The following is an 11,881-nucleotide window of genomic DNA, read 5'->3' as shown; positions in this document are numbered from 1 at the left end:
AATTTGCTCTGCTTGGAATATTAGCAAGGTAGTGCAGCCAGAAAGTCCAGCACAGAGGTCTTCTCTATTTTCACTGCTTTTCTTATGACTTTTAAAATTTTAAGTCAAATTCAATTAACATATTATTGGTTTCAGAGGTAGAGGTCAGTGACTCATCAGTCTTATATAACACCAGTGTTCATTACATCACATGCCCACATTAATGCCCATCACCGAGTAACCCCCACCATCCCCGTCCCCTTCAGCGACCCTCAGTTCCTATGATTAAGAGTCTCTTACGGTTTGTCTCCCTCTCTGATTTCGTCTTGTTTTATTATTTCCTGTCTTCCCCTATGATCCTGTTTTGTTTCTTAAATTCCACATATGAGATCATATGATAATTGTTTTTCTGTGATTGACTTATTTCACTTAGCATAATACCCTCTTGTTCCATCCACATCACTGCAAATGGCATGATTTCATATTTTTTGATGGCTGAGTAGTATTCCATTGCATATATACCACGTCTTTTTTATCCATTCATTCGTCGATGGACATCTGGGCTCTTTCCATAGTTTGGCTATTGTCTAATGACTGTTCATAGTAGTAAAATAAGATGATATAGACCAGGGGACACCTGGGCGGCTCAGCGGTTGAGCTTCTGCTTTTGACTCAGGGTGTCATTCTGGGGTCCCAGGATCAAGTCCCACATTGGGCTCCCTGCATGGAGCTTGCTTCTCCCTCTGCCTATGTCCCTGCCTCTCTCTTTCTGTGTGTCTCATGAATAAATAAGTAATCTTGTTAAAAAAAAAAAAAAAAAGACGATATAGGCCAGGAAAGGGGGCCAGAGCCCCTCCTTAATCTCCTCTGACCAGCAATCTCCCCTGCCCCTGCCCTCCTCACCTGTGTGCACTTGCACACCTTCACCTATTGATGGAAAAGAGATTCTTTTTTTTTTTTTTAAGATTTTATTTATTCATGAGAGACACACAGAGAGAGAGAGGCAGAGACACAGGCAGAGGGAGGAGAAGCAGGCTCCATGCAGGGAGCCCGATGCAGGACTCAATCTGGGGACTCTAGGATCATGCCCTGAGCCAAAGACACTCCACCATGAGCCACCCAGGTGTCCCGGAAAAGGGATTCATTCATTCAACAAGTATTTATTTTTAAAAATTAAAAAAAAAACAAGTATTTATTACTTGTGCTAGGTACTCTTCCAGCACCTGTAAAAACAGCGGTGAACAAAGTGAAGACCCCTACACATCCTGAATTCAGGTGGGGCATTGAATTCACACCAAAAACATGACACATAATCAGTGAGTTACATAATTTGTTATAAGACAGTACACAGGAATTAACAATGACAACGTAAGGACAAAAAAGAACAGGGATTCTAGAAGTGGGCCCAAGGTGAGCTTTACTGAGAAAGAGATGTTTGACCAAAGATTTGAAGTGGGAGGAAGTCATGTGGATGCCTGCAGGGAACATTCCAGCCAGAGGGATCAGCCAGTGCAAAGCCCTGAGGCAGAATGTGCCCGAGTGGGGCAGCCAGGAAGTTGTCATGGCTGATGCCAAGCGAGACCATAAAGGGTAGAAGGACAAGAGGGGACTTTTGAGGGGGGGAAGATGTGGTAGGGCCTTGTCAGCCAACATAAGGACTTTGGGTTTTTTTCTGGAAAAGAAGAGAGCCAAAGCCAATTCCTAAAAAGGAGGGGGCAGGGTCCAATGCAGTAGCAACTCTAAGTTCTGTTTTGTTTTTAAGATTTTATTTATTCATTTTCATGAGAGAAACAGAGAGACAGAGAGAGGCAGAGTCACAGGCAGAGGGAGAAGCAAGCTCCATGCAGGGAGCCTGACATGGGACTCGATCCTGGGTCCCCAGGACCACGCCCTGGGCCAAAGGCAGCGCTAAACCGCTGAGCCACCTGGGCTGCCCAGCAACTCTAAGTTTAAATGGATTATTTTAGTTGCTACATTAAGATTAGATTCTGGGGTGTGAGATGGTGAGCCAAGGGTGACACTGACACAAGGGCTACTCCAGCTGTTCCAGACAGACTGACCTGTCAGGTAGCTCAGCCCAGGTAGTAGCACAGTTGGACAGTAGAGTCAGCAAAGTTCCCTGATTATTTAGGCATGGAAGGAGGGACAGAGACAAATCTAGGGTGACTCTAAGGCTGTCTAGGGACCAAACTGCCATGGCATCCACAGAGGGAGGAAGTTCTTGGGAGGGAGGAAGATCAGTTTTACCCATGAAAAGCTTTAAACACCGACTGGACATCAAAATGGAGATGCCAAGTCAACTGCTGGATATGTGACTCAAGTTCATAGAGTGCCCAGCGCTGGAGCTTGGGTCTGGGAGGCAAAGGGGCCTGGATGAGATGAGGGTGGTGGGGGTAGACAAGAGGTCAGCAGTCAGGATGGAGCTCTGGAACACTCCTGTTAGGAAGTAGGAGAGATGAGGTGGAATCAGAAAAGGAGCTGAGCAGGGGTAGCCAGGAAGAGGTAGGAGGAAACCAGGGAGGAAGTGACAGTTGGGAGCCAGGCAGGGGGTCAAGTGCTGGAGGAGGTGAGCCTGGAGCTTCAGCTGGATTCAGGAACTTGTTGGGCCCCAGGGCCCTGGCCAGGGCTGTTTTGTGGAGGGAGGGGCAAGCCTGACTGGAGTAGGTAGAGGAGGGAGAGTACGGCCTGTGAAACCAAGTATAGATGACCTGTGTGAAGTGAGAGGAACAGGGCCAACACAAGCTTTTAGGAAGACTAGGAAGAAGCTACTGGGGCAAAGACATGGGACCATGCTTGGAGGCAGGTGAAGGCCAGGGCTCTAGAGACACTGGGCTGGAAGACAGAAGCTGGAGGTTGGACGGCTGGTACCAGGGAGTGTGCAGGGCAGACACCACCGGGCCTGGCCAACTTTGGTAGTCAGGGACATGGAGGAGCGCATGGAGGGACCCAGAGAACTCATCCAGATGTCTGCCTTGACTAAAGTCACCCACTTTCAAACAACTTGGAACAGTAATAATTGACTGGAACTTACTTAGAAAGAGGGATCCCTGGGTGGCGCAGCGGTTTGGCGCCTGCCTTTGGCCCAGGGCGCGATCCTGGAGACCCAGGATCGAATCCCACGTCGGGCTCCCGGTGCATGGAGCCTGCTTCTCCTTCTGCCTATGTCTCTGCCTCTCTCTCTCTCTCTCTCTCTCTCTCTGTGTGACTATCATAAATAAATAAAAATTAAAAAAAAAAAAAAAGAAAGAGTAGTCCTGGAAAAAATCTGAAAGAACATAACTGCTTTCACATAAAACAAATAACATAAATAATAAAACACATAAAGTTGCAAACCTGCCCTGCCACACACAGCAGGACCCGGACAAGATTAGACTGCCACCTGATCCCCACCCCCCACCCCCACCTGAGATCTGTAGGAGGCGGACTCTGCTGTCCCCTGGCGGCCACGGCTGGAGTCTGGGCGGCGCTGTGACCCACTCGACACGTTGCAGGGCTGGGTGGCTGGGACGGTCAGCTACAGCTCTGCAGCCGGGCCCTGGGACTCCAAGGCAGTCCCCAAAGGCTTCCCGGCTGGTGCGTGGAAGGAAGGCGGGCAGGAAGGCTCCGGGAGGGACAGGAGGGGGGAAGGTGGCCAAGGAGTGGCCGGGACCTTGACGGGGGGCATCCTGGGCAGGCGAGTGAGGAGCTGCCAGTCCTACCCTTGGCCAGGTCCGCAGGGGGCCAGGCCTGGACCTCCAAAGGGTTGCCAGATCTGGAAGGAAGGAAGGGGCTGGACTCCCAGAGCTACTCTTGATCTAGCCTTCTGAGAGCTCCTCCCCGCAGGTCGGAACTCCTCTCCTTATCCTGCCCAAGTCTGCGCGGGGGTCAAACTCTCAAACTCGGCGGGCACCCAGAGCCCCCACTGCGCAACCGGCCCCAGGCTGGGCGCGGGCGGTAGACACGTAGCCGCCGGGAAGTGCCCGCCGGGAAGTGCCCGCCGGGATTGTCCCCCAGATCTGCGTCAGATCTCGGATCTCCCATCTCTGCTGTGAATTTGGGGAGGGGGAGGAGGAGGCAGAGGCGGAGGCGGGAGGGCGTCCTGGAATGGTGTGTGTGTGTGTGTGTGTGTGTGTGTAAAGGTACCAGGGCCAGCAGAGGGGGGAGGTTGTCCTGGAATGGTGTGTGTGTGTGTGTGTGTGTGTGTGTGTAAAGGTGCCCTGGAATGGTGTGTGTGTGAAGGTGCCAGGTGTGTGTGTGTGTGTAAAGGTGGCAGGTGTTTGTGTGTGTGAAGGTACCAGATGTGTGTGTGTGTAAAGGTGCCCTGGAATGGGGTGTGTGTGTAAAGGTGCCAGGGGTGTGTGTGTGTGTGTGTGTGTGTGTGAAGGTGCCAGGGGTGTGTGTATGTGTGTAAAGGTACCAGGTGTGTGTGTGTAAAGGTACCAGGGGTGTGTGGTGTAAAGGTGCCCTGGAATGGGGTGTGTGTGTGTAAAGGTGCCCTGGAATGTGTGTGTGTGTGTGTAAAGGTACCAGGGATGTGTGTGTGTGTAAAGCTGCCAGGTGTGTGAAGGTGCCAGGTGTGTGTGTGTGTGTAAAGGTGCCCTGGAATGGTGTGTGTGAAGGTGCCAGGTGTGTGTGTGTGTGTAAAGGTGCCCTGGAATGGAGTGTGTGTGTAAAGGTGCCAGGGGTGTGGGTGTGTGTGAAGGTGCCAGAGGTGTGTGTGTGTGTAAAGGTACCAGGGGTGTGGGTGTGTGTGTAAAGGTGCCCTGGAATGGGGTGTGTGTGTGTAAAGGTACCAGATGTGTGTGTGAAGGTGCCAGGTGTGTGTGAGCAAAGGTGCCAGGGGGGGGTGTGTGTGTGAGGTGCCGGCCGGAGAGCGCAGAAGGCGGCCTTGGGGCCCAGGCCCGAGGGAGCCTTGCTCGTCTAGGGCGGGTCTCGGGCGGGTCTCGGGCGGGTCAGGCCCGTCTAGCTGGGAGCAGGAGCGCGGGGGACGGGGAGGGGGGGGCCGCCGCGGGGCGCCTCAGAGGGCTCGGAAGGCTGCTGCCCCGTGGACCCGGGGCCTCGCTCGCCTCCGAGCGGCGGCCGAGCCGCGGAGGCCGGGGCCAGAGCCGGAGAGGAGAGGAGCGGAAGGAGAGGCGAAGACTGCGCCGAGGCGGGAGGTGCGGGGCGGGAAGCGGGCAGCGTCGGGCCGCGCCGGGCTCCCGCGCTCGCCGGAGGCTCGCCAGAGGGCGCCGCTGCCCCGCGAAGCTGCGCCGGGCCTCCGGCGGCCACCGAAGTCCCTCACTCCCGCCTAGAGAGGCCCCGGAAGAGGCGGGGCGAGCGCTCAGAGGCCGCTTCCGGCGTCAGCTCGGCCTGGGAGGCGGGGGGCGGGGGCGCCGTGGGTGGGACCTGGCTGCGAGAATTTGGGGAGGGGGTCGAGAAGTGGGGCGGCGCTAGGGGGCTGCTGTGGGCGGGGTGGAGGACGGGGGCCGGAGGCCGCCGGCGCCTTAACCGGAGCTAGTCTGCGAGCCTGAGCCCTCGGAGCTCCCCGCCCCTTGCCTCAACTCCGAGCCGTTCCCTTTTGAAATACAGTCCCGGGGCTCCTGGGGGGCCTCGGCGCGGCGCCAGGCCTGGGGGCGGGGCGGAGAGTCCTTCGAGGGCTGGAGAGATGGGGAGGGAACTCCAGCCCCGCGGGAGGTGGCAAGTCCACAAAGGTGGGGAAAGCAGATCTGGGGCGCGGGGAGCCCTTCAGACCTATTTTCTTTAAATGTTGTCCCTTTGGAGGAGAGGACATTTCTCCAAGTCTGTGGAGAAGGCTGAAGGGAACCAACTGGCCCAAACCTGCTGGAGGAAACAAGGTCCAGGTGTACACGCCCCCCACTCCTGCCCCTGGAGCTACCTCCCAGCGGATGAGGGACGGCCGGGTCTCCGTAGGCTTCCCTCCACCACCGTCGCCCGCTGCACCACACGGTAGTCACCCCCCGCCTCTCTCCCGCCTTCTTTCTTGTCCACGGGGGCCGTAAGCCTCGTAGCTGCCAGTGGGAACTTTAAAATAGCAGATCCTGTCACCCTCCTTTAAAAACCGCTAGTTAGGGGGATCCCTGGGTGACTCAGCGGTTTGGCGCCTGCCTTTGGCCCAGGGCGCGATCCTGGAGTCCCCGGATCGAGTCCTGCGTCGGGCTCCCGGCATAAGCCTGGGTGGCTCGGCGGTTTAGCGCCGCCTTCAGCCCAGGGCTTGATCCTGGGGTCCCAGGATCTAGTACCGCATCCGGCTCCCTGCAAGGAGCCTGCTTCTGTCTCTGCCTCTGTGTGTGTCTATCGTGAATAAAATATTTTTTCAAAACCGCTAGTTGTTTCCATCACAGTTACATTCAGAATAAAATCTAAACTCTTCCCTGCTCCCATGGCCTTGATGATTCGACCCTGCTTCAGCCTGCACTGGACTGTGACATCCCCACATCCCATGCTGGCCCAGGACTTTGTCCTCTCTGATAGCATCGCAGAAGTTTTTCTCCAGCAGCCTGAAGCAGGGCCCCACCAGGCTCATTCCTCTGTGTAGTTGGCTTCAATGACAGCATTTGCTCCCTGCAGTAGGGCAGAGCAATGTCCCCCGCTCCCGGGGCTCAATGGCCAGCATCCCTCCCAGGACAACTCCCCCTTCCTCTTGTCCCTCTACTCCCATTTACCATCTACAGGAAGCCCCTGAGCCCAGGTGACCGGGCCTTGGAAGCACTGCATGGGCTGCTTGCTCTTGCGTCACCTTCATTAGGGCTGTTTTTGCTCCTTCATTAAATTAAATTCCTGGAAGCATTGCTAATGAAGGCCCTAACAAGTCGCTGGAGAGGCTACCAGCCCCAGCTTTTGGATGGCATGACAGGGAGGGCTAGGCAACAAGGTGAACAGAAGAGTGGCTCCTGGGGATAAGCTGATTATCATTTCCCAGGCCCTCTGAGGACCCTGGGTTTCCTGGGGGAGGTGGTCTTTAGAGACTGTGTATATGGCAGACAACAGTGGCAAGTTGGAACTCTTCAAGGGCAAGGAGAGGGACAGAGTTTAGACTTGGCTCCCTGGGCAGTTGTCTCCCAGTCGTGTCAGTAGCAGCCTAAATGCCAGAAACAGTTGGATTTGCAGGGCCTGCCACGGGTCATTGGCCTAGAGATGCTGATGCCTGTTGCAGCCTCAGATGTACCCCCCCTACCTCAGCATCTCAGGGACTTGGGAAACTCCTGCCTGCCCTACTCCTCAGTAGGGCCTCTTGGCAGTCTTTTCTCGCATCACTGTACCTCTTACTCTTGCTATTCTGGTCACGGTGGCTCCCTTTCTGTTTTAGGAACACCTAACGTCTTTCTACCCTAGAATCTTTGCACTCGCTGTTGCCTCCATCTATCGTTCTCTTCTCTTAGCTTGTCATATGATTGATCTCATCATTCAAAGGTCTTCTCAGACTGTTACTCCTGCATATACTCCCAGTGGCTCTCTCGTCACCCTTTTGATTTCCTCTGAAACCGTGGAGTTCATTCCCTGTTCACTTGTTTGCCATGTGCTCTTCAAGGGCAGGGTCTCAGCTGCCTCTCTCTCCCAAAGTTTCTCAGCACAGTGGCACATATGGATTCAACAGTAATCACTAGTTGAATACATAGCTCCTCTTCCCAGACCCTCCTGCCCCCCTGTCAGATGGAGCCCCCTAGCCCATCCAGAAAATTCTGGCCTGAGTTCTCCAGGCCAAAGTCAATGATCTTTGAAGAAGGTGGATGATCAGGAGGGGGGACTCTGGACCTCAAGCCCTCCCAGGCTTGGAACTCTTCCTCTGTGGGTAAGAGAAGCCTGGGAAGAGAGGTTTGAAGGAAGAGGCAGAGAGGGCAGGGTAGCCCACTCCAATCTCAGAACTGCTTCTGGGCTAAGAAGCAGGAAGGGGGAAGTGCAAGGGATGTACCAGAAGGTGGAGCCTGGGTCAGGGCTGTAGGGAGGAACCAGCTCTGGCTACTGAGATCTAAGAGCAGAAGCTGCTGAGGCTCTTATCTGCAAGGCTTGTGATTTGGTGGTCACAGGGTCTCACTGGGGACTTACTGCCACCTAGGAGCCATGGAAATAGGGTGGTCAGGCTGGATTCTGGGTATCCCTGTGGGGTCCTGCTCCTGGACTCTGGGGGAGGGCAGACACACCTACCCTGAAACTGCTTTTGAGGAAGTGCTGGTAGCTTCCCCTTCCTGGAGCCTGTGGGCTGGGGTGTCACAGCCCACTGAGAGGGTCTCCATTCCTCATCCTGTTCAGCCTGGTCCGTGCTAGGAACTCTATACAAGCTGGACCTGCTCTGTAGCCTGTGGTGAGCCCCTGGGCTATTCTAGTTGTCCGAGTGGGCAGGCAGCTGCCACTTCTCCTTTCCAGCCAGAGTGCCACCCTCAGTTCTGTTGGTTGTCATTTCACTTTCTTTTAGGGTCCAGTCCCAGGTGTTGCTGGACCATTGTATACACAGGGACAATCCTGCCTCCTCCTATGCCCATGAGGTACTGGCTAGGCAGCTATTTCCTATTTTTTTTTTTTCTATTTTCTCCCAAACAACATCTCTTAAAAGGACTCCTAGGTTCCCACATGGGAAGGAAGCAGGTGTCTGTGTTGTGCCTCACTAGATGACCAAGGCTGGGTCCTGTCCCCTTCTGATCTTCAGTTGCCTCAGCTGCAAAGGGTTTCTCAGCATGACCCTTGATTTTCTCACTGGCCCTTCCCCAAACCCACCCTCACTGTCCCACCTCCCAGTTCCCTCTTCCTGTTACAGTTGTCCTCAGCATTCTCTCCTTCTTCTACCCCTTCCCACATGACTTCCACCAAAAGGCCTCCTTCCCAAGCACCATTAGTTTCTCCCTTCTCTGAACACATGGCTATGGCAAATATTGTTATTGTAGCAGCAGGATTAGCTGTTTACAGCTTTCCCAGCTCCAGGAAGGGGAGACCCCTGGAAAGGTGGGGTAGGGTTTATGTGATTCATTCATTTAATTTGACAGATATATTTATCTGCCACCCTCAAGGATTATGCTGTAAGGGGTCTGGAATCAGAGGCCCGGGTGGCAGAGATTTACCACCAGGATAGTGGGATCTGGGCCTGGGGCAGGGGAAGCTCCAGGACAGTGGAGTCCTAGAGGCTCAGCTCACAGGCAAAGAATGAGAGATAGGGAGGAAGAATGAGTGGAGTGGGGATCAAGGGGAAGAGCAAGAGGATGGGGTGATTAAGGGCAGTCAGATGGCTTGAGTGCTGATGTGTTAAGTGGGGTGAGATGAAGTGGTCTTGAGTGGAGACAGGACTTTGCAGAAATTGCTATTATAACAATTCATTCCTACTTAAGAGTTTTCCACGTGCCATACATATTCTGAATATTTTACCTACACTTCCTCCCTTAGTGCTGCCAGTGTAGTGGGTAGATATTACTGTTAGGCCCATTTTACTGATAAGCAAACTGAGGTACCAGGAGTTTCTGGTATTTCTCCAAAGTAATTTGCAGCTGTCAAGCTCATAGACTGCTCCCCAGAGTCAACCACTATCAACCACCAGTCTACTACCCCTACCTCCTGCACAGTCCAAACCAGTGTGGGTGGGTTTTATCCTCGGGACATTGGGGAGCCACAGAAGGTTTGTGAGAAGAGAGTGAAGTGATTTCTTTCAGCAGGATCCCTTGGCTGCCATGTAGAGGATGGATTGTGGAGGAAACGAGAGAGCTAGGGAGGAGGCTGGAGGCCCACAATAAGGGAATAGAAGAGGGACACATTTGATGGGGGAGTTGGGAAGGGGAAGAAGCTGACAGGATGCTGGGCTGGGGAGCGGGGTGGTCATGGCTCTGGCTGGTGAGAGGCCACAAGGTGGAGAGACCAGGAACAGGAACCACTGGAGATGCCTGAAGTGTCTGGGGGAGGTTTCAGACCAGTGATGGACATGGGGCTGGTGATTAGAAGAGAATCTGGCTGGAGATGGCCAAGTGGGGTTCTAAGTTCCTGGAGTGGGAGGGAGGCATGTGAGTGGAGTGGCAAGCAGAAGCCTAGCCATAGCCCTGGGGCCCCCATGAAGCCAGAGAGGGGGCAGCCGGGAAGGGTGAAGCAGGGGTTGCTGGACACTGTTGGAAGAATGCACAATTGGAGGGAGTGACGATCTGGTGGAAGTGTGCGAGGACTGCACAGTCTGGCCTGGGGCTGGGGGAGGACATGCCTCCCCGTGGCCCTGTCCTGCCCTGCCTCCATCGATTGGGGTCTGTGTCTGCCCACCTCTGGTGAGCCTGGTCTCCAAGGGGCTGACAGGTTCTCCCCGTTGCCCGGCAACTGCAAGAGCTGTTAGCTGTTGCTAGGAGCCAGCTGGGGAGGCCCAAGGAGGGAGGATCAGCTCTCAAATGTGGGGCGGGGCTGGTGGGGGAAGAGGCCGGCCTTAAAGCTAGTTTTGTAGGATATGTGTGGACAGGCTGTGTGTTTTTGGCTGCAAGCACCCATTTTATAGTGTGTTCTGTGGATTTGAGGCATGTCGGAAGCTGGGCCTATATCTGGATGAATAGTGTACATCTCTGAGTGCCTGTGTCCCTGGATGGCCACTTTATTTTTTCATCATGTTTGCTGCATGCTTGTGGCAGGGCTTGCCTGAGCTTTGGCTCCGGGCAGGAGAGAACCTGGAGGAACCACTGGAGGACTTACAGGCCAATGGCTCCCCAACAAGGGAGCCATTCAGATAGGGATCCATAGACCCTCCAGGGAGAGCAGACGGCCTGAGGATTTGGAGCTGAGACAAGATGTGTGGCCCGGTGGTAAGGAGGGAGTTTATGCTGAACAGGGGGCTGTGGGTGGCCAGCTCCCTTCCTGGCTTTGTAGACCTTCTTGGTCTTTGGGCTGGGGCGTCCTCGCCTCATGGTAGTGGGGCCACACAGGACATATTTCTCTGTAACCCTTGGCAGACCTTTCACTGGAAGTCCATTAGAGGTCAGGGCTCCCTTCCTGAAGAGGATCAGAAAGACTGCAATGTTCTGCTAGAAACGCTGCTGGCCTCCGTCCACCTTTGCCCAGCCATAGGGGTGCAGCCACTGTCCAGTGGGGACAGGTCATAGGATCAGCGCCACTCATCTATCCAGAAATCAGGTAGACCTTTCTTTTCCCCACCCCCCACCTCTCTCTCTCTGGGCCTGGTTGCCATGTCCCAGGCTAGAGTCCCGGATGACTACAGGCAGGAGGATGCTTCCCAGATCGATGAAGGATATTTAAAGATTTGGGTGAGGAGAGGAGGCACCCGGCTGAGGGAGACAGCTGGGCAAAGGTGTAGAAGTGGCAGCAGACATTTTTTAAGCTGCAAACCGAGAGAGAAGAGGTCAAACCCGCCTTAAGACAGAGAAAGCCGAAGTTTAGAGAGGCTCCGGGGCTCTGAAGATCCCGAAACAAGTTTATTGGGTTCATTAACTTTAACAGGACGAAGACACGCCTCCTCCACCCCGCTAGCCCAACTTGCTTAAGCTCGAGGGTTGGTTTCTGCCCAGCCAGCGAGGTGCCCCGGATCCCCACCCTCGGGCTACAAGATCCGCCCGCCCCCGCCGTCGGGCCGCGGAGCGCCGAGCGCTCGGCACCCAATCGGAGCCCAGCCCCGCCCGCAGCTCGCCCCGAGCCCAATCCCTCTGGGCTTGGCTCCGCGCCTGCCCCTCTTCCTCCGCGCGGCTCCGCCTTCAGCCCGGGCCCGGGTCTGGGCGGGGCCTAACTGCCATTCGCTCCGCCCTCGAGCCAATCAGCGGCCCCGGTTCTCCCCTGGCCCCGCCTTCGGGCCCGCCCCGGCCCAGTCCCGGGCCTGGCCTGCTCCGGCCCCACCCTCGGCCCGCCCCGCCGTCGGTGCGCGGCGGCCGGGAAGGCGCCGCCCGCAGACGCTCGGAACTGCCGACCCGAGAGCTACTCGTAGAGGCCCGGCGGCGGGAGCCGTGTGGGTCGGGCGGGGCCGAGC

At 55.4% G+C, this 11,881-nt stretch overlaps 1 long non-coding RNA gene across 1 annotated transcript; it reads left to right on the top strand.

Moving 5' to 3' along the window:
* The first annotated feature begins 10,292 nt into the window (after positions 1-10,292).
* On the top strand, positions 10,293-11,655 carry LOC119864586. Its single transcript, XR_005374446.1, has 3 exons — positions 10,293-10,709; positions 10,857-11,037; positions 11,362-11,655. It is a non-coding gene; the product is annotated as an uncharacterized LOC119864586 (long non-coding RNA).
* Positions 11,656-11,881: the final 226 nt, after the last annotated feature.

Source organism: Canis lupus, chromosome 20 (assembly GCF_011100685.1).
Source record: "Canis lupus familiaris isolate Mischka breed German Shepherd chromosome 20, alternate assembly UU_Cfam_GSD_1.0, whole genome shotgun sequence".
In the NCBI taxonomy this organism is placed as follows: domain Eukaryota; kingdom Metazoa; phylum Chordata; class Mammalia; order Carnivora; family Canidae; genus Canis; species Canis lupus.
This window is presented reverse-complemented; position numbering and strand designations above follow the sequence as displayed.